Source organism: Podarcis pityusensis (assembly GCF_964106645.2).
Source record: "Podarcis pityusensis genome assembly, chromosome: 4".
Taxonomy (NCBI): domain Eukaryota; kingdom Metazoa; phylum Chordata; class Lepidosauria; order Squamata; family Lacertidae; genus Podarcis; species Podarcis pityusensis.
Window position 1 is genome coordinate 48,445,270 of NC_138027.1, and position 22,243 is coordinate 48,467,512.

The window sequence follows — 22,243 nt, forward strand, 5'->3', positions numbered from 1 at the left end:
CATGTTTCCGTCTCATTGGTATTGCCTGAAGTTGTGCTTTTACTATCTCCCTCTTAACAAACTCCCAGCCATCATGAACTCCCTTTCCTTTTAGTATTACTGTCCATGGGATCTCACCCAGCACTTCCCTAAGTTTTATGAAGTCGGCTTTCTTAAAGTCAAGAAATTGAGTCCTAGTATGCTTGGCTGCTCCTTTCCGCTGTATAGTAAACTTCAGAAGAGAATGATCACTAGCGCCTAATGATCCTTCCACTTCTACCCTACTAACCAGGTCATCAACATTGGTTAGGACCAGATCTAAAATGGCTGTTCCTCTTGTTGCTTCTCCCACTTTCTGGACAATGAAGTTGTCTGCAAGGCCAGTGAGGAATCTATTTGACCTTATGCTCTTGGCTGAGTTTGACATCCAACAAATATCCAGGTAATTGAAGTCCCCCATTACTACTATCTCCCTTCCTTTTGCATGCTTGGCCATCTGTTCCAGGAAGGCATCATCTATGTCCTCCGTTTGGCTTGGGGATCTATAGTAAACTCCCACAATGAGGTCACTGTTATTCTTCTTTCCCTTAATTTTGACCCAAATGCTCTCACTTTGGCTTTGAGGTTCTAAATCTTGGATCTCTTCACAGGTATACATTATCTTGATAATACAGGAGTAGAGGAACTGAAACCTCCAATGCAGGCATTTAATTTAATTTAGTTATTTACTTATTTTATATATGGCTTTTGAGGCCACCATTTAAGAAACAGCCTTCATAGGATGTGTATCTGTATGAGGATAAAAATATCTGATATAAATATATAATAAATAACCACGGCTAAAATTCCAATTTTCTTGGCCCTGAAGTAGCCTCACTAATTTGTGGAACTTACTGAATTAGTTATTGGGCTCTGGGCTAAAATCCAGAAACCAATCATAGTTTTAACAGTGGCCGCAGTCAAATATATAACTCTTAGAACTCAGCATCAGACTGGTTGCTTCAAATTAGGAGATAAAGACAAAGAAATGATTGGGGAATATGTTGCAAATCATCTGTTTATAATGCAAATTAAGATGAAGATACTGGACATGTCATGTTTGCTTAAAGTAGCAAGAGTGGCTTCAAATACACTGAAATAGCAAGAAAAGAGCATTATGACATACTAAAAGGGCTATCATGTTCAGAACTCAAATTTGGTACTAGTTGAAATTAAAGATAATTTCTCTATTAGAGAGTATTTTCAGCTCTTTGAAAAGTGCCCCAGAACAAACAAGTGTTCTTTTAAGGATCTGCCTGATATGGTGGTGAGCAAGGTAAGAACTCTTAAAATCATCGGGAATGCTAAAGTCATGCCCGTGAATCACGTAAGTTTTTCAGTTTCCAAGATACAAGGCTATGTGGCTCTTCATGCAATTACAGCAATCTGGCACCAATTTGGTCCCTAGAGCACTGTTCTCAAGATGGAAATGAGAGTAATAGTTGACAAAGTAGTACTAAACAACTCACTGGAGTTAAGATAATTGCTATGTCTTCTTAGCCTGCACCTCTACCAACTGCTAACCAAAGTTCATTTTTGCTTCAGTGAATTTTTTTATAACTTTTCATATACTAATCAGCCTTCCCCAGTATAAGGGGCAACTTAGATTAATATAGATATGTGTGAAGCCCCAACACAAAAATGCATAGTTTTGCAATTAATGAGCCTCATATAAACATGTGACATTTGAGGCGTTATACAATATCCTAGTTGTAAAAGTTGTTTTATGTGACTGTCATCTTAAAATGTCTTTATGGGTGTGTGGGTGTGTTTACCATTGCTCTTATGCTATTTAAGGCTGGATCTACACTGACCTGTTTAAAATGATTAGAACAATATTAGATATGTCGTTCTAAAACGTCACAGCACATACTTGTTAAAGTGGGGTGGGCTTTTTTATCCTTTTTTCCCATCAAAACATTGTCTCCCTGCTGCTGGTTACTGGTTGCTCTGCAGCCCTCTCTGGTGTCACATTTTAATAATGCATTATGAACGTTAAAAGTTCATAATGGGTCCATATACGTTATCAAAACCATTCATTAACTCTTCCTTAACGTTAAAAACCATGAGTGTAGAGCCGCCCTAAGTCGTATTCGGAAGAGACTTGTTGAAATTAATGGACATGACTCATTTAGATCAATTAAGGTCAATGAGTTTACTCTGAACATAATAGTTAGATACAACCCAGTCTCTGATTAACCTTTATAGCCTTTGATATAAGGTCATGGTGACATGTTGCAGCAGGGGGCAAAATGGCCAGCCTGTATGGTTGAGCCTGTATGGTTAAGCATGTTGCCCTTATGAAGAACAGCACAGAGATAAAAAAGGGCTGGCAAGCCTGACAGCAGGCAGCAGGCAAGGACTCAAAGAACTGTGGTTTCCAGGGGATTACTGTGCCAATTTGCAGATTATCAATTTGGAATCCTTTACTTGAAATTCTTGGATTTTACCCAGAACGCTTCATAGTGGGTGGGTGAGGAGACTAATCTTAGCCTCAACACGCACTCCTGCTCATCCACAGAAGCATCACAAATCTTTCCTTTCAGAGCCAAAGTAGAGATGATCAGGAGATTTGTGCTGAAGATTTTACATCCCTTTGGTGGCTTTCCAACTACTGGTAATTAGCACCCCCTTCCCAAGTCCACTATTAGCTCGATATGGTTTTTTGGGGGGAGGGGTGCAGAAACATCTATTGATGTCCTTTTCTTTCCCACATAGCTGCAAACAGCTTTGGTGCTGGACGGGGATTTCCAACTTTGTACTTAAATGGGAGGGAAATCGCAGGGTTTCCAGGAGTCATTGTTTTCTAATATAAAGTCAACCCATTAAACTAGCTGTAATTATTTTGACTGGAGAACTGAGTTCATACAATGCAGAAACTTTTAAGAAGTTGGAAGAGGCACAATAAATGTGATAAAATATGCAGTGTATCAGGAAGGTAAGTAGCTCACAATCTCAAGCACCCAGGAGCTGTCAAATGACATACATATCGGGAAAGCCCAGCAACCGATTGCGAAGGGATGACTTGCATTTTTTAAAAAAGTAAATTGAAAAATGTGACGTTGCCATCCTTTTGATATCTCAGCAGTCGTTTTGATCCAGACATGATGTGAGTATGTTTATTAACCACTTGGAACATGTGAAGTGGAAAGGCTGTTACTTTAATCATTCTAACCTTGACTGACTCAAATCTGTTAAAAGTACGCAGTGCTGCTATCTCAAGCCATTTCTCCTCCCCCCTGCCCCCGGGACACTGCCAAAGGAAGCCTTTCGCTTCATTTGTCAGATACAAAACTCAGAATTTGTTCTTCCAGGCTGGATTGTCATAGGCTGCTGTATTAATTAAGGAACAAACTTCAAATGCTTCCACTTCTGGGTGACTTGTAAGCACATTATCCCTCCTGGGCAGCTTTCCCAACTGTTATCTCTCTTTCTCACCATGCTCCTATCTTCAGCATCACACACAGGCGTCTCTTTTTTCGCTTCTCTGCAGTGGATTAAAACTTATCTCTGCTCAACAATGCCTCAAGATCGCTTAAGCAGCCTGGCATCTCTTTCTTCTTTGGCCTGTCACAAAGACAGGGACACATTTGTCAGCATTGTTTGGAGATTTGGTGATCTTTGTAATTTATTGCAGAGAAGAATGCTAATATTAAAGCAAACTGCTGGACTTTTAGTTTAACTCAAAAATCCAAACAAATAGAACTGAGATGTAGTGGAATCAAGTGGAAGGGCATGAAGCCCTTGCACAGCACACAGTTGTTGGCATCTATCTGTATTGGGAGACAATGGAGTCAAATCCTGTGTTAGCAGTACCAAAGTGACCTTCCTGGGGTGCAAGCCAGCACATTGTGTATGGAGGTCTTGGGTTGCCCAGATGACAAGACTCTCCTCTCAGCCTCACTGATGTGGTCCAATGGAAAGCAGAGCAATATGCTTGGCACCAGCTTGGCTTCAGGAGTTGCCAGAAGGATGTGTACAAGGCACCATCCAACTGTCTTAGGGACTCCACTCCAGATTTGTGTAGGTTTTACTCCTTAGCCTTTTCTTCTCTAGAAGATATCCTGCAAGGCAGTTGTGGCTTAGGACCAGAGTTTTACTTCTCCTATATGGGCTACCTTCCCAAGTTGACAAGCCCCATCTGCCCCTAACCTCCCCTCTACAGCAGAAGCTGCCTTCTTGACAGTGGACCCACTATTGGTTTTGTCTGCTCAATCCACTGGAACCTGTCTTCACATGCAGGGAAAGTCCTTAACACACTGAGGGTTTAGCTGCCCAGAACACATCTGGTTTAGCTGCCCAGTGGAAGCCATTCCTGGGGTGTGGTCAGTGTCACATGGTTACAGCTTCTAGGAGCCATAGGTGAGAGCTGAGTGCAGGGTGGGGAACAATGGTGCCCAGAAGGAGCACAGCATGTCTCTCCTATAACCCATACACCCTGTACAGTATTATCTTGATTTACAACAAATAGACGGCATTCACACTGTCGTTTATTCCACTTTCATGACATTTCCCTAACTGTTCTTTTCCACATTCCACTTCCAGAACTATAGAGAAATTTCATTTGGGCCTAAAATAATCATGTTTAGCAGCAGCCAGGATCAGTTCTGCTGAATCCACTTTGCTAGCCTGTTATCTTCAGAGCAGAGTTTTACAAAATGAATGACCTTTGCTTTTTGCGGACATTGTCCCTTCTGGATAACTGCAGCTGAGCTTCTCCACAATATACCCTGGAGAAAGAAACATTTAAATTTCGTGGAATCTAACACTTTACTTCATTGGGTGACAGCTTCACCAAGAATTTGCATAACAGTAATCCTTTCCTGTGTTGAAATTAGTTCAGTGCAAGATTGGGTTGGCAGCAATATTAGGTGTGATTCCCTAGGCAGTAAATGTAACAGAAAGCGAGGGAACCCAATTCTTTCCACACAACCCCCTGCTTGTTTGGTTCCTCCCTGCTGTTGTTTAGCGTCTGCTTTCTTTATTGCATTCAGAGAGGGAATGTTCCTCCCAATCAATAGAATCAGAGCATCATTCACAAAATACCAAAATCAGTGACCTTTCAGACTGCAACAATTGAAAAGATTTCTCTCCCTCTCCTTTGCAACAGTAAATGGCCTTTTCAGTCTTGTTCTGCATTTATTCTGCAAAGACAGCAGGAGACTGTTTCTAGCCTGGTGTTTATTAGTTTTTTGTGTTCAGGATGATTAGACAAAACAAAAGGTATAACTGTTGCTTTTCAATGTCATGGATTTCTAGAATGCATTTATAGTCTCCATAGGTCACCCTTGCTGAGTATTATTCAGTGCTATGGCATGCCAATTAAGCTAGTAAGTATCACTATGGGATGATAGCTCAAACGTATTACCAACAAATCACAGTAGATACAAGAATGCAGGTACAGATACTTATTGTTGGATAACGTTGAAGTGATCTGAAGGAAAACAAACACACCGACGATCATTTCTGTAATGTCAGTCTAGAAAAGTGCATTCCAAAGTGATTGGCTAAGCGAACCACAAGGAACCCATATTCCATCACTGTTGTTTGATTTTGTTGAGCAATTTGCAAAGGAGCTGTACAACTTGAGAAAATAGACTGGGGGGGGGGGGACTGTTTGTTCAAGTCCAACTAATAGCGAGCAAGTGAACATCCAATATAGTTCAGGAACAACATTAGGTAGGAGGAGGAGCTGGGGGCACATAGTGGAGGATACTTCTGCCACATTAAAAGCTGGGTTGCACCAGCCACATTTGATCAGAGGCTCCCTGCAGACCTTCCCTTTGCAACAGGGACTCAGAAGGCAAGTATGACTCTCATGGGATACCCTCACCCAAGCTTTCAGAGTCCATGTGTTGAGACAAATAGAGCAGTGCTATTACTTCCCTTGATCTGGACACTATACTTATTTTGATGCAGCCTAGAATAGCATTACCTCCTATGGCTTCTGCATCACACTGTTAACTCACATTAAGCTTGTGGTCTACTAAGACCCCTAGATCCCTTTTGCATATACTACTGGCAAGCCAGGTGTTTCCCATCTTTCATTTGTGCTGCTGGTTTTTCTTGCCCAAGTGTAGAACCTTACTTTTGTTCCTATTGAAATTCGTTTTGTAAGTTTTGGCCCAGTTCTGCAATCTGTTATGGTAATCTTGAATCCCAATTCTGTCTTCTGCAGCATTACCTACCTTGCCTAGTTTGGTGTCTTCTGCAAATTTGATGAGCATCCCCTCAGTACCTTCATCCAAGTTGTTTATAAAGATGTTGAACAACAATGGGCCTGTCCCAGAATGATGACCACTCTTTGGGTTTGGTCAGTCAACCAGCTACAACAACCCTAGGGGGGAAATCCTTCTGTAGAAGGATTCATCTTTCCACTTCCCTTTTCCTTTCCACTGATAATCTCAATGACTGGCTCAATTGTTGAAAAATCTTTCAAGTGCTTGGAATTTGCCTAGAACATCAAAGACAGTGAAATTATGCCAACAAACTCAGCACACAGCTGAATCAATAGCAAATGAAAGGTATACTGGGTTAGAATTAAAAATAAGAATAGAGGTGACTTTATAGTCATATGCCTTACCCAGCTCCAGGCTGTGGAAAAACTATAATCTTCCTTTATGTTCTCAAGTGCCAAAACATGATTTATAGCTCAAAAAATGTTTTTAAATGGATTTATAGCAGTTGTGCTCATGAAAGCTGCCTGAATGACAGCAGACCAGATTGAAGTATTCTATTTTTAAAGAGAATTGCGGCTCAGGCAGAAGTGGCATTAACTTCCCCATCTCCCTGCTTTGGGGTCATTATTAGCTAACAGCTGCTAAACAAGACACACCTGAAATTATCACTACACATGAAAATATGTCTTCATGCTCCATTCCTTGAAATAAAAGCAAGATGTGATACTATGGTATGTTACATCATATTTCAGAGAATAGGCTGGTGACCGGAAAAACCATTCAAGAAAGCCATGAAGTATTTCCATTTTACTTTCTTATATAAAATAAGACTCCCCACCTCGCAAAATGTTCAATGTTGTTGGAAGAAAGATTTGAAAAATCACACTTTGATTTTTAGCAACACTATGCTATTAGCAACACTAGCATATGAACATCTCAGCTCTAAAGCTACACAGAAACATTTTGTTCGATGCTAGTGGGGCAGCATGATTCATCTTGCCTCATGCTAGTTCTCATAGAATTGAATATCACCTCTCATGGGGGGTTTACATCAGCTCTCTTGAATTGAAAGAATGGGGGAGCTGTGGGTTTGGAGGGCTAAGTTTTTCCTACCCTTAATAAGCTCGTTTTGGTGGTGGTGGAATCAGGTCTGCAGGGTATGCTGACAGTGGGGCAGAGTTAGTTCATGTGGTCCTGTAGCCCCCTAACATGGTCTTCCAACGTGGAGGGTTGTATGAGCCCACCCTAGTTTAGTAGCATCAGGCTTACACTGACATAAATAATGCTCTGGAAATAACAGATGGTGTGTCTGGAGTGTTGGACTGAGAGTGAGAAGACCCACGTTCAAATCCTTGTTCAGTCATTTCACATACCAGATGGCCTTGGATTAATTTCTTTCTATCTCTCTCAGCCTAATCTACCTCCAAACGTTGTTGTAAGGATAAAATTGGAAAAGAGGACACTATGGGATGGTATTCAATGCTAGTCTGACTCAAAGTAGACCCACTGAAGTTATTTGACATGGTTAATTTAGGGTTATTATTTGCAATAAGTCAACTCTGAATTGAACTTAGTTGAATACCACCATATGTATGCTCAAGCTTGATTTGATGCTTGCTTTGGGTGCAAGAGATTCTGAATTCAATTCCCAGACCAGCTTATGTAAACTTGGGTGGGGGGAAGAGCCACCACAGTTCATTGACTGTAGTTCTATTGCAGGATGCATGCTCTATCAGGGAAAACTGCTTTGCAAATGTTTGTATATTGGACAAAATTGCATGTAAAAACACTTATCGGAGAAATTCGCATAAGAATTCTCGTGAGTTTTCAATAGAACTTTTAAAAAATGGCAAAGTGATGAGCAACTGTGGAAAACTGAATTTAAGACTGGAAAAAATGAGAAATGGGCAGAAATGAAAATTGAGATATTTTCTCATCCCTAGTTGGCAGAGACTGAATCCAGGTTCTCCCTATTCCCAATAAGTGATTTGTGTTGTCTGAATAGACCATAGCAAAGGCATAATTTTATCTTCAGTAGGAAGCATCCTCATGTGCAGCTTACAGATATGAGCAGTGATCTCTGAATCAGCACCAGTGCAAGGTTTCTTTGCTAACAGTATAAATCTCTTTCTCTAGTGCAAAATGACATGAGTAATTTTATACAACTATAATGACCATGGATGAATAAGATAAGAGCTATTGGATTTATTTATCTAGTCATGTTTCAGTATGAAGGATGATTACTTCAGTATATTTGCAGACTTGGAGAGAACTATCCCCTCCCCCCCCCGCCCCGACCAAGAATGGACTTGGGATTATAGTAGTGTAATAAGAAGAAAAGCCTTTGCAATTTTTGGCACTCTGCTCTACCAATTACTTGCAATATATAATTCCAAGATTTTCATTTTTCTAGGAAAACAAACAAATTATAAATTATAAGAGAGAGTAAATGACAGCAAGCTTAGTTATATATTTCATAAGACAACACATATAATTCTGCCTGGATTTCAGCTGTGAAAAGTCTGTGGTACAAACCACTAACAATAATTCACAGAGCACTTTTAATTTGCAAAGTGCTTTCAAATCTTTATTACATTTGGTGTATTTTATTTGCATAAAGGAATTGAGCATTAATTCCATTTAGTAAGTGAAGAACTACTGAGGTACAGATGTATTTGCAAGGCCATCTAGACCAGAGGTGTCAGGAGTGGGTGGCAAGAGCAAGTCAGCAATAACTTACCACATCAGTGAAGAAATAAGACAGCTCAGGAGGCCAGGCCTAGAAAACGCAGCAACTCTTTTCAGTAGATCATTCCCCTGTGAAGCAGTTGGGCGGACTGAAGGTCCGCATCTTCCCACTGATCCCTAAGTCTCCTCCTCCCCCCTTGATTCCTTCCCAAACAATCTGAGGCTCCTTCGTCTTGCCTGTCTTTGCTCCTCCCTCTTCATACCTCTTGTGGCCCCACAAAATCCCCTTCCAGATTTGTCCCTATGTTCACATTTTGGCCACAGACCCTGACTACAGTCCTTGACTTGAACATTACTCAGTGCAAACTTTGGTTGCCAAATTGTTATCTACTTCTGGCCTAGAGAATCCACTGGCAAAGGTAGGAGGAATTGACCTAGTGTTAGCAAGAACCAAGTCACACAGACTCTTAAGCTACCACATGTTGTTTAGTCATTTAGTCGTGTCTGACTGTTTGTGACCCCATGGATCAGAGCATGCCAGGCACCCCTGTCTTCCACTGCCTCCCACAGTTTGGTCAAACTCATGCTGGTAGCTTTGAGAACACTGTCCAACCATCTCAATCCTCTGCCGTCCCCTTCTTCTTGTGCCCTCCTTGTGCCCCCTTCATGGATCACTGCCTTGCCATGGTGAAGGGGCTTGAATAACTCAGAGAAGCTATGAGCTATACCGTGCAGGCCCACCCAAGATGGACAGGTCATAGTGGAGAGTTTTGACCAAATGTGATCCACCTGGAGCAGGAACCGGCAAGCCACTCCAGTATCCCTACCAAGAAAACTCCATGGACAAAGACAACAGGCATATAAAAGCTACCACATATAAATGTAATATTAAAAAAACCTGAGTCTCCAATTCTGCACATACCAATGTGGAAGGAAGTCTTATTGAAATCAATGGCTCTTAAAGTCTTTGTACTTAATGGGTTCAATCCAGTAGTTGCGTTAAGTGTAAAGCAGTTTGAGAAACCGACTTTCCCTTCCTTTGTGGACCATTGTATCCCTGAAAAGTCTTCCCAGAAGATCAGAGAGGAGGGTACTGAACATTGTCTATTATGTCACAAAGAACTTCTATGGGGAAGTTTCCTAAAGACTGACAGCCAAATCCCGCACCAGTGGAGCAACTTGCTTTTGAAAGATAGATAGATGGAGATTTAATCAGGGTTTGTTTTTTTTAAGTGTTAATGGATGTATCTTTGTTTTGTTCCTATTTATTTTGGGGCTGATCTATTAAATATATTTTTGTTTTACTGCGAGTGAAATAAGGAACAAGTGGAATAAGTGCTAGACAGATAGAAGGAACACTAAAAATTCACTTGAAATATGTTGTAGCCAAGAGCATCAAAAATTAAACCAGATACTTCTTGTTTTTGCTAAGGATTTTTTAAAAAAGGTCTTAGTTTGAGATGCCCCCTAGTGAGAAAATCCCTTATGATTAATTTGAATGCCGAAAGTAAACACATGAAACCACACTGGAGCAACTGTCAGCTTAGTTATCGATACAACAAAGGCCCTATGATAAGTTGTCAACAACTTATTTATAGAACAGAAGATACAAAAATATATGTAAATATTATAATGCAAAGTGAGGCTTATATCAGCTATGCTGAAATATCTTTGTAACGTGCGTTGGGTGGGTGATGGGAGTCTACACTTTTGTTTACATGCCACAGAACAGATGGCTAAAGCTGTAATTTAAAAGAAGTATACCTTTCAATAAAGGAATGGCTCCCAAAGATTTTACTAAGAAAGTTCACCAATAATAATACAGACATCACTGATGCTTGTCAGTTTCATTCTATAGCACTTCATTCATTGTTCCCACAAACTCATTTCTGGTAACCTGGCAGATCAAGTTGAGTAGGAATGGGGGAGAAAATAACATTTAAAGGCAAAAGTATCTAATTCACATTCTCTGAAACCATATGCAAATTAATACCGAGCGATCCATCACAATTTGTACTTTTCTGAATTGTGCAGTGTAGTCTTTTAGTCAACTAATATGTACAAAAATGCATGTAGTGGGATAAAGCGTACAAATAAAACGGTATATAGTAGTGAATGTAGCATGCAAAAATGCATTATTTTAGGGGAAATTGCTTTACAAAAATGTGTATATTGGGCAAAATTGAACTGGGGTGGGGCAACCCAGTCAGATGGGGTGGTATATCATCATCATCATCATCATTTGCATTTATTAGTTGTCCTTTTCACATAAAATGACTCAAATTAACTTACAGAATAGTATAAACAATAAAACCAAAGCAGAATGAAAACCTTAAGAACACATCCAGTTCTGATATTTATGCCAGTTCCGGATGCAACATGGTGGCCTACGATAAAGTTCATTGGGAAGACAAATTATAAATATTAGTGTCCTAAGCACACTTACTGGGACTCATAGAATGGTCCAAGTAGAAAAGAGGTACATTTTGTACTTGTGCACACTTGGACAGAATGTTTGCAAAGATTCAAGGTTTTTTTTGCAAGAGTTCAGTTCAAACAGGAAAAGCACATCAGGTGTGTACAAAGCACCATTTGGTTCCATCATCTCTCTGTTCTCCTCCCAGCAACTTACCCTATGGCACGGGAAGGCAACAGTAGCAGATAGCATTCCCACAGGAGAACAGCTTTTCCCACCAAGGTTGAGAACAGGAATTACCACTTTTCAGAATCCCCAGCATAAATTAGTTACATGATATCAGTTTTTCACAGAGGATTCTGGAAATAGTAGTCTCAGGCCCATTGCTAATGGGAAAATATGATCCAGAGTGACAGAGGAACACTTGTTTCCTCACTACCAGTGCTGGAATAGGAATTATGTGGCCTTTGCAAAGGGGAGCATAGTGCTGCTTACAGGACTGAGCCAATTGGACACTCGGTTTGTTCATGATAATTCCAATAGAGGGCTCATGACACTAATAATTTGTACATATATTTCTGATTCCGTACAGATTTCATAAGCTACTTTCAATACCACTTAATTTCATGTGGGAGCTATTTGCCTAAAATATTCACCTCCTCCATGCAAAAATTGTCATAGTTACCACATTACAGAAAACTGTTCAACAGAGCATATGATACATAAGCAAGAGGACAATTTGTTTGGAACAGAACAATTAATTTATTCTGACGGATAGACCGATGCTCTAATTACTTCAAGCAATATTGTTATTCTGGTTGATAGAAATTATCGAAACTGCAGGATTCCCCAAACCTGCAACTGGATCTCAACTCTGCAGGAATTTTAAATCCTGCTTTAACTGAAAATAGCTGAATATATTGAGAGCATGTAATCTGCTACCAAGCTATAAGCAGAAGACTGATCTCAAAAATGAGCTTGAGCTTCCATAACTACAGACTGTTAGGAGGTATGAAAGAACACAGTAGATTCCAAAAAAAAATTGTAATATAGGACATGGTGGTTTTTGATAGCCTAATTGATATCTTTGGGTTGCCCTTCAAGGCTATGGTTTTATATCTGCTAATATGGTCATTCCAATCTCTTTGATGGCTTTAGCTAAGGTTGTTAAGTATCACTTCACATGACTAAAAGGCACAAGTGATTGGTTGCCACAGAAACTATGAGCTATTGATGCTTCCAGAAGGTGGGCTAAAGGAGGTAGGCATTCCCAGCTCTGCTGACTGGAAGTGATGAGATTGGTGAGTGTATGAGAAACATACTTGTTTCTTGTTCTTAAACATGTCTTGAACTGGGCTAGGAGAAGACACAAAGGGTTGGCAAGCTTTCTGGGCTGCATCCAAAGCAACTGCTTTGGACAACAAGATCTGTTACAATATTAATGCTGTGGACCCTTCTGCATTTATTTATTTGATTTCTTAACTGCTTCCCAGTAAGGTCCTAGGGTGCTTCACAACATTATAGCCATATCATTATTAAATTAGTTCCAAAGAAAATCAGAGCAGTATTGATTAAAAGAAATAAATAAATACTGTAACAGTCAAAGGCCAGATATGCTTACCGTGTGTGTGTGTGTGTGTGTGTGTGTGTGTGTAAAATGTCTTGCAAATACATTACAATTTCTAGTAACATTCATTGTAAGAAAACCAAATCCAAAGTATGCACTGGGACCCCTGAGATGTCTCATCATTTGGAGCTTGGTATGTAACAACAGAATGAATCACAAACTCAACTAATTAGATAGATACATAACATCCTTGCTTTCAGAATGCCCAACATAATTAATACAAACTTCACTATGTTTGCAAGAAGGCTTGTCTTCCTGTAGTCCACTTATCCTCTTTAAGTATACATAAAGTCTTGCTGCTGCTGCTCATTTTCTGTTTCCTCCCATCTGTTTATTCTCTGATACTCCAGTCCCTTGTCACTTCTCTTTGTCCTCCTCTTGTGTTCCTTTCATTTTTACAGCTTCTGCAAATACCCGGTCTCTTTCCTTCTCTAAATGGACAGGTGGCAAACCAGCTGGCATCAAAAGGCAAAAGTCAAAGCAGCATAGGATGTCGACATCAGAAAGTAGATATCAAAAGGTAAAGATAGTGACATGAGGGAAATCAGTAGGATGAGATAAAGAATGGAATTTACCGTAAATATGCAGTTACAGGAAGCATCAGCTAACTAACTGGTGGAGAACTTCCTAAGTCTGATTCCAGCATTTTGACTAAATGGTTATTTGCATCATTTAAATGTTATACAATTAGCTAACAAGAATATTTTATTTTCAACAGGGCTTCAAACAGAGGTCAGTGGATAAAGGGTTTTATTTTATTTTATTTTATTTTCAACAGGGCTTCAAACAGAGGTCAATGGATAAAGGATTTTATTTTATTTTATTTTATTTTCAACAGGGCTTCTAGTGTTTAAAAATGGTTCGCTAGAATGGCAGCTCACATGGTTTATTGATTGCATCTGTTGGACAATGAACCAAAATTACGTTAGCAGCTGAAAATGTAAAGGATGAATGAAGAATAATGTTACAGGATGAAGAATAAATTGATAAGAATATAGTTCACTGCTCCACCTTATAAAAACGGAAGTTTGGGAGGGCAAATCTATAACACAGAGCTAGAATTCCTCCAGGCACAGCGAGAGCACATCTCCAGTAGCAGCAGTAGGTGTATCTGAAACTACAAGATGTAAGTTATAAGAAATACAATGAGTAAAGTTTTATAAACATATTTTGTAAAGAGCTTTGAAAAGTAGGAACAAGAAGCCTGAGAGCAGGCAATAGCTGTGCAAAACAGAGATATGGTGCAATTACTATTTTGGCCAAAACTGGGGTGGGAGTAGGCATTGATATTCTGCAAGCAACTGAGAATTTTGAAGAAGTATCTGGGTAAAGAAAAATGGGCAGCATTTGAACAGGGAGGTGGATTTTCTGTGGCAATCTGCTACCTGGTTCCAGAAAATGTGGCTTAAAATGGAACTCCACCCGCAGAGCATGTCCTTTCAGATTACACTTTGTCACTGGCTTCTTCGTTGGTCCTCAAGCACAGTCAGCACCAGTGCAGCTTAAATCACCAACTTAAAGACAAAGAAAAGGAAAGTTTCTTTACAGAAAGGGGAAAACAATGCCAAAACAACAAGAACAAAGCTGTTTAATTTACTTTTCAAAACATGATTTAATCGCCTTCAAAAATGTGATTTCTGAACTTGCATTCCCAGAAAAAAATAGACATTTGAAAGATCAGTTAAAAGCAACACTACTATCACTCATATTTATAAGTATTATTAGATGATCATTGTTTGATAAGATTAACCAATGAGCTGGAAAATACACACAGCAGCTGAAAAAGGAACTAAAAGCTCTTCACGAATCCTTTCATTTTTCACCCACTGCATCCTTCTTATAAACCATCAATCAGCACAGCCATGTTGTGCCTTGAGGGAGCGTCAGTAGGGGATATATGTGTGCTCAAGCAACGCTTGTAAGATTACAACTCACGATAAAGTTGTGAGAGTTCGCAACTCCATTTCCTTTCTTTTTGTCCACTTGTCAGTCTCAACACGGTACACAAACTTGGGTCTAAAGTTTATTTTCAGTTGAGCTTCTCAACTGACCAATACCTGCAAAGGAATATTGCAAACAGTATACGATAACCATTAACCTTAAAAACCTATGAAAGTGATAAAGCTATATAGTACTTTCACAGGTTGGGCCTGAAAATTATTTTCAGAGACAAAGTTTGGTTTGGAGACTTTCCTTGAAAATGTAAGCCAAACACGCAAATGTAATGGTATGCAATTTAATACACTCTGGTTGTATCCACACCATAAATTTAAATCCCTTTTATGCCACTTTGATGGGCATGGCTTCCCTCAAAGAATGCTAGCAACTGCAGTTTGTGAAGGGTGATGAGAGTTGTTAGGAGACCCCTCACAGAAGTACAATTCCACAAACCCTTAACAAACTACAGTTCCCATGATTCTTTGGGGGAAGCCGTGGCTGTTAGAGTGGTAAAAATATTTGAAATGTAAGATTTGGGTAAGATTATAAGTACAGTGGTACCTCGGGTTACAGACGCTTCAGGTTACAGATGTTTCAGGTTACAGACTCCGCTAACACAGAAATAGTACCTCGGGTTAAGAACTTTGCTTCAGGGTGAGAACAGAAATCGTGGGGTGGCGGCGCAGCAGCAGTGGGAAGCCCCACTAGCTAAAGTAGTGCTTCAGGTTAAGAACAGTTTCAGGTTAAGAACAGACCTCCGGAATGAATTAAGTACTTAACCCGAGGTACCATTGTAGTAGTTATGGGAGCAGAGCAGTACTTAAACCTGAAGTTTTATGTGTCTATAAGATTAGTTATGTGAAGTCAGAATACATAACTAGTCAATTCATCATTTTTTATTCTTGATTCTGAAGTCTGTTTCTATAGTTACTCAACATGAAAATTAACAGAGCAAGGCAAAGATTTTTACATTTATTTAGAAAATGGTAACTCCTCTCAGCTTGAAGTCAATGAGGCAGATAGTATGCTCAGAGAATACATTAAACAAAATATCTATCAGTTCAGAGAGTAATATCAGTTGCAAAATGTACATTTAAACTTCATAAGATAAAATTATAAGTTATGAAGCAGCAAATCTAACTGCATAATATCTATCTTTTACTTCAATATCATATTGATGCGGTTATCTTCCTGAAACACATTTCAGTTCAGTTCTTATCCAGTTCCCGTATTTTGTCTTTCCGTGTTCCTTCACTGATGGTACACAAAGAAATTACAGGAGATTTGATGTTGTTCCTCTCAGTTGTATTAGTTGTATTAAATTTATAAACTACTTAACAACCTGAAGATATTGAAGTGGATTACAGCAAGATAAAACTGAAATAAAATGCATAGAGTGCAAATTCTGTAAAACAATACAATTTCTAAAAATTCTAAGATAAGAAGGCCATTCCTACAAGGTCGATAAACATTTTAAACCATATCTAGGGATATGTCACTAATATTCCATAAATATTCCAGAATTAGCCTCCACAGTCATTTATGGACTCACTTAAGACCATCTTCATGGAAGACAATCTTACGCGGCTATGAATGATCACCAAAGAAGAGGAGGAGGAGGAGGAGGAGGAGGAGGAGGAGGAGGAGGAGGAGGAGGAGGAAAATGACTGGTCACACCTCAGGGAAAGTAATTTTAACTAAAACATATTCAGTAAGTGCCTAAACATCATGAGGCTAGGTGCCTGTTTAATTTCAGGTGGCAATTCCAGAGGTTTGGGGTACAACACTAGAAAACCAGTTTCTAGTACAAACTAAGCACACCTCTGGGACATACTGCACTCTTAGCTGTGCTCCATCCGAGGAGTGCAGTTGCCAGACAGGATTATATGGGGTAAGGTGGTTCCTCAGGTATTTTTTGCCTGTGGGCAGGTATTTCTTGACCCATTGCTGTTGCTTGAGGGTCAGGCAGCCGCAGTGGCTTCAACCCTATATGAACAGGGATAGCCTAATTTCTGTTGTCTGTGCTCTGGTAACTCTGGGTTAGCTCACTGCAATGCATTATATATGGGTCTGCCTCTGAAGATGGTTTGGAAACTTCAGCTGGTGCAGAATTCTGCAGCCAGGTTGTTCATCGAGGCAAGACAGTTTGAACATACTACACCAACCCTGGCCTGACTACATTTGCTGCCAAATAGTTTCTGGTCCCAATTCAAAGTGCTGGTTTTGCCCTATAAAGCCTTTAAATGGCCCAGGGCCATAATACCCCAAGCACCAGTGCTCCCCATATAACTTGACGTGGACACTGTGATCAATATCTGAGACTCTTCTTTGTGTGCCCCCTCCACGAGAGATCTAGAGGGTGGAAACATGACAACAGTCCTTTTTCTGCAATGGCTCCCCACTTGTGGAATGCTCTTCCTGGGAAGGCTTGCCTGGCACCCTCATTTCACATCTTAAGATGTAAGGTGAAAACATTCTTTAACATTTGGCCTTTGGCTCATCAAGCAATTTATGGCCTTTGGAATGTGTCAGGCCAAATATTGTTTTTTGCTATTATGTTCTGCATTTTGGTTTTTTATTTTGCATTTTTGTGTTGTAAACCATCCTGTGATCACTGGATGAAGGGCGGTATATAACAAACAAACAAACAAACAAAATGATATGTGTAGACCACAAATCTTTATATGACAAATTTGTAAGGAATGATTTGAAAGAATTATTCAGAACATGCCATTTACTTCTTTTTAAAAATACATGTCAGCAAAGACAATCAACAATCACTTGCATTGTTCCAGGAATCTATTAAAAGGTATGTGGAAACCAAATAATTTCCCCTCCCAACCATCCTAGTATGAACTCCAGTCTGAATGGTGGGTGCATTTTAACACCAGGCATGTTAACTTCACAGCAAAGCCATCATATTTTGAAGGCTGGGAGATCTTCTCAGTGCAAACTGTTCAAATTTCTTTTCTATGCTGCCACCAAAAAGCAAAGAGTGTAAGCATGTAATTTCACTATCTGTCCTGGGAAATCAAAATGTATGTACCCCCCCCCCCTTTTGCCCTATTTCATTTGTGTCTCTTTTCTACTTTTCAATTTCTTTTTTTATCTGTTGATTCATGGCATTGGGAGCACATTGAAGATACACAGTGGCTAGGAGGTCTGTTCTGATTAATGCTCTCCCTTCATATGGGGCAGATGGCAAGACACTTGTTATCTTGATCAATTCATTAAATCTGCCATATGGGACAGGTGGCTATCTTTCTTTTATCACATTGGGGAATACGGGGACAGCATCATTGCTGGGAGACCAACACAATGTACCAAACAGGCTCAAAGATTAAAGAATCAATGACTTGTTTGGGAGAGGAGCAATGATGGCTGGCATCATTCTACAAGCTTCTTCAAAAAGCCATTTGGCACCTGAAGGAACACAAGAAAGATTTTTAGATAGGATAAAAAGAAGAAGAAGAAGATTCTGTTATTTTTCTCCAGATAAAGTAAGAGTTTTACTATAGAGTGTAGTAAGAGATACACTGCAAGAAAAAAAACAAGAGAAACAGAAACAACTGATAGGAGATACACACACATACACACACGATATAGATATGTCTGCTATATCTATCTATATATCTGAGAATATATATATATATATATATATATATATATATATATATATATATAGTGCTAATAGTACTAATATAGAATTAGTACTATTTCTCTGTTTTTTGTGTGTACACACACACTCTTAACATATTTGTTTTTTTCTAATCTTTAGGTGCCTCCAGACTGTCACTATTTTGTGGGACAGATTCAGCTGTATACCAGAAATATAGGTTTGCAGAATGAGAACATGGATTAAGCTCCTCTGTCACCCTAGCCACAAATTCACTTTTTCAAAAAATAAAATAACTTTTGTGGTTAGGAAAAAAATGAGCAAATACACTGAAAAATGTGGGAGAAACAACTGATTAATGGGAATGTTCTTTCTGTTTTTATCTCCTTCCTCTTTCCCCCTCCTCTTCTGTTCTACCATGACCTTCTATTGTTAGGGACTAACTGGACGCTGAGAAGTTGTGACTAGAGTCTGAAAAGTGGGCACTGGGAGAAGGTGGGTTGGAGACTGGCTTGGAGGATGGGATCAGTGAACTGGGGAACCTGTAACATCCGGGAGATGACAGTCAGGAGAAGCTGCAGGATTGGAGAGTGAAGAACAGGTGCAGGTGGAGGCAGAGCTATGTCAAGTTGGTGGAGAGTCAAGGGCTTCCAAACTTCCTCTTCCTCCTGCCCCCACCTCTCCTGCTCCACTGTCTCCTAGGACCAGGCAATGATTGAAGAGGGAGGAGCAGAACCAGGTTACACACAGGCACAATCTTCTCCTGTTTTCTTGAAGCTTGGATCGGGGAGATACATAAACCAAGGTTGGGGACCAGCATCTGTCTCATCAGGTGTACTGCTATAAGCAGCTGAGAGATGTAGGACTGATGGATGTGCCTTTTTCTAACCTATAAGTGTACTTTTGACAATAAAACCTCCTTGAGTACTTTTGACTGACTAATCTTTGTCTTTGGATGGAGAGAAGGCACTGTGGTAGGGGGAGAGTGCCCCCCCCATACCTCACTCCTCCAAATAAACATGTCCCCTCTTTCCATTCCATGGACCAATTTCTCTCTTGCCTTTGCACTTTGGCTTACAAGCCGTAGACTGAAGCTGCTCCCTTGCAAAGCTGGGAGCCTGCCTATCAGAAGGCATCTGCGCATGCAGCATGGAACTTGAGTGGGACACTGTGAGGTAGTGGCTTGATAGAGGTGTGGAAAGTAAGCAAAAGTAAGATGCCATGAACTGGAAAGGAGAGATGCTGTGGTGAAGCAAGGGAGGGAAATGAAGTGGGGCAGAGGAAAAGCAAGGGGTAGATGGTGAAGGAAAAGGGGCAAGTTGAATGCTTGTTTGCATGGAGAATAGAAAGGGGTGTGTGAATATGAGGAAACTGGCCCAGGTAGAAGGAGTCCCTCCTGAAGTCCAATTTCCTTTTTCCATTTCATCTCCCTTTCTTCACCACATACTTTCCCTCTAGTGAGTGCCTGTTAGCTGTGCAGTCTTTTAAAGGGAAGATTCTTGTTTTCTTTTAAAGAAATCCACGTGGAAAAGACCATAAGGTATGTCCTACCATGGACTTTTTTTCAGATCAGGCAGCCCGGGAGACTTCAGAGGGCTTGGGAAATGTTTAATGAAACACACACACACACACACGGCCACCCCACAATGATAAATGAAGATGGATATTGCACACCCACCAAAATATGAAGAACTTCTAAAGCATTCCCAGAATGAGGCAGAAAAGCCGAAACCTTTTTTGTAGGGGAAGAAATTATTTGAGGCACCAGAAGACATGTTTCCGCATATCTCTAAGAGACACAGATAAAAAATGGATGGGCCTTTCCCGCTTGCTTTCACTATACTTATTCATAGCTGCTCTGTGTTTTGGTAACTGTCGTGACTTTCAGAGCTTCAGCTGCATTGTCATGGACTTTGACTGTCCAAAGCCAACAGTTAGAACACTATAATTATGTGTGTAAGGATTTATTTATGGAGGTGGGGTGAATTATGGAGCTTTGATGGATTGCGGCTATCCATTTTACCAGTTTTGCATTTCCCACACAAAACAAAACAACAGACACCACCGCAACACTTCATAAACTTCCTGCACATTTCAGTCCTATAGGAAACAAATACTTCTGTTGTTATGAGAACAGACGGTCAGAATAAAAGCTGAAACACATCACAATCAAACCTCAGCTGAATCACTTGAAGGCATTCCCAGAAAGTATTAGTACCATCTCCATTAAGCAGCAGCCATTTCTATTAAAAATCACCAAGCTTGAATAAGCTCCCTAAGGGAGCATCTTCCTCATAGATAGATTTTCTAATTAAACACGCCTTAATTGGCATGTACTGTGTTTTGAACAATTGGAACATAGGAATCTGCTCAGATTAGCCCCATTTCTGCTGCTAAATATCATTCGAATTTGAACAATTTTTAACTAAAGGCATTTAGCCCATCATCTAGAATGAATTTGCTCTTATTAAAATGTGCCAACTCTAATATATAAGCCTTCTAGGGACAATATTAGATTCCACCACTCAAAAAAACAAAACAGTAACTGTGTGCTATTAAGACTCAGGGTAAAACCAGTTGTTTTCCTTTGGTTACTTTTCTGCTTTCACACCAGCTCTAATATGTCTGTGTAGCAACTGAGCTGTATCTGGTTCTCACTGTTTTATTTTCTTTGATAGTTTCTTTAAGCAATACAAATTGTTGTTTAACAAATCATCTAATCCCACCTCCTCCAGTGCATAACTCCTCTTAAGATCCTAAGGGACATATTTCATTTTATTAGGGATTAAAACTCAAATATTTCAAATAAACACCCAAACACTCTCTGAATGGCATGCAAACCCTTTTGTTCTGTAGTGTTATATGCCAGCCAGCTGATTTTCATTTATCAAATTATCTCGGCAAATATAAGTGCTAACTGTAGCTTGCGGTGATATGTTTTGAGCCATTTCTCTTAATTTTTGTTCTGAAAAAAGCAGCCTATTTCATTTCTTTTCTGAGTCAGCTGTCCAAATAAATGGTGCACAAAGACACCCTGAAAAATATTCATTTTGCTTGTCAAACTCTAATGTGCAGTCACCATTATTCTTTCAAATCTTTTCAAAAGGAACAAATATTCTTTAGCTGCCTTGTCTGGTTGGCTTCCCACCATTAAAAAAATGTTTTGTGGTTCAGAGTTGTACCTCCACTACCCCCATTTGCATGAATATTGAAGCCTCTGCTCCAAAGCACCAGCACTATTTCTTTTGCTTTGGGCAGCAGTTATTTCATTGATAAATATTTTAAAGAGTATATTCAGACACCTTATTCCCAAGAGGTAGTGATAGCAACCATCTTGAGTGGCTTTAAAAGAGGATTAGACAAATTCATGGAGGATACTTATCCAGGCTAGCAATGACTAAAAGCCACAAAGACTATGTTCCAGCTCCACTGCTGCAGTATACCTTTGAATACCAGTTGCTGGGAATTACAGGGAGAGAGAGGGTTGTTGTGCTCAGGTTGTTCTTGTAGGCTTCCTGTGGCCATCTGGTTGGCCACTGTGAGAAGTCCTGGACTAGTTGGGTTCTTCTTATGTTCTTATAATCATGAGTAAATACAAGAAGTAAACAGGAGGGGTGGAGATGAGCATTCTAGCTCCACCCCAACACCTTCACAAGTTGGAAAACAATCATCTGCATTGGGAAAACTTCTCTACTCTTGTGGGGTCATTGTGTGATGTAGAACTCCAGAAAATTAGGACTCCAGATTATATATGATGAGTC